At 39.1% G+C, this 1,469-nt stretch overlaps 1 pseudogene; it reads left to right on the plus strand.

Annotated features, from left to right (window-relative positions):
* Positions 1–112: 112 nt before the first annotated feature.
* On the plus strand, positions 113–992 carry LOC112818793 (large ribosomal subunit protein eL6 pseudogene; annotated as a pseudogene).
* The last annotated feature ends 477 nt before the right edge of the window (positions 993–1,469 follow it).

Raw genomic sequence — 1,469 nt, forward strand, 5'->3', positions numbered from 1 at the left:
AGAGAACAAACTACTGATGGTTACCAAAGGGGAGGTGGGAGGGGGAATGGGTGAAATAAATGAAGGGCATTAAGAGTACAGTTATTTTGAGTTCTATTTCCCATCTTGTAACATGGCGGGTAAAAAACCTGAAAAGCTGGATAATAAGAAGAAACCTGAAGCCAAGAAGGCTGATGCTGGTGGCAAGGTTAAGAAGGGTAACCTCAAGGCTAAAATGCCAAATAAGGGGAAGCCCCACCATAGCTGAAATCCTGTCCTAATCAGAGGAATTGGCAAATATTCCTGTTGGTTATGATTGGCTATGTATTCAAGAAAGACCATGTACAAGAGGAAGTATTCAGCAATTAAATCCAGGATTGAAAAGAAAAAGAAGGAGAAGGTTCTTGATACTGTCACAAAACCACTTGGTGACAGGAATGGTGGTACATTTAAACTTCGCAAAATGCCTAGGTATTATCCTACTGAAGATGTGCCTCGAAAGCTGTTGAGCCACAGCAACAACCTTTCAGTCAGCACGTGAGAAAGTTTTGAGCTAGCATCACCCCTGAGACCATTTTGATCATCCTCACTGGGCACCACAGAGGCAAGAGGGTGGTTTTCCTGAAGCAACCGAGCAGCGGCCTGCTACTTGTGACTGGATCTGGCCTTCGATCGAGTTCCTCTGTGTAGAACACACTAGAAACCTGTCATTGCCACTTCCACCAAAATTGATATTAGCAGTGTGAAAATCCCCAAACATCTCAAGAAGAAGCTGTGTAAACCCAGACAACAGGAAGGTGAGATCTTCAACACGGTCAAAGAGAAATATGAGATTACAGAGTAGTGCGAGGTTGATCAGGAAGCTGTGGACTTGCAAATTCTGCCAAAAATCAAAGCTGTTCCTCGGCTTCAGGGCTACCTCCACTCTGTTTTCTCTCACAAATGGAGTTTACCCTCACAATTGGTGTTCTAAATTTCTTACAAAAAACCTAATTAAAAAACTGATACATTAAAAACAAAAGTATAGTTATCTTGATGAATACTGAGTAATATATGGAATTGCTGAATTACTGTATTGTACACCTGAATCTAATATAACACTGTATATTAACTATCCTGGGATTAAAATTAAAGAAAAAAAAGATCAGGTCCTATATAAAAGAGTTCAAAGGAACTTGAGTAGAGTTTAGTTAAGGAATCTTTGTCACTCTCAGATAAGTTCAAATACTAGCAACCTAAACAAATGATCCCCAAGTCTCATTTCCCTGAAGAACAAGAAACGGCTTTCAGTGAAAGATCTTCCATCAGCACATTTAATTATTCTTTATCTGCAAGAGGACTGGCTTTTCATCATCCAGTCAAAAGCAAAGGGTAATAATTCAACCACATAGCCAATTTGAAATGCACCTTTTTCTTAGTTTTGTAATGAAAATAAAATTTTAAACAATATGTAGGAATGTGCCATTAGACATATTCTTGTGCTCACAAAA

Source organism: Callorhinus ursinus, unplaced genomic scaffold, assembly GCF_003265705.2.
Source record: "Callorhinus ursinus isolate GAN/ISIS: 27379988/994484 unplaced genomic scaffold, GSC_fseal_2.0 scaffold10475, whole genome shotgun sequence".
Classification (NCBI taxonomy): Eukaryota; Metazoa; Chordata; class Mammalia; order Carnivora; family Otariidae; genus Callorhinus; species Callorhinus ursinus.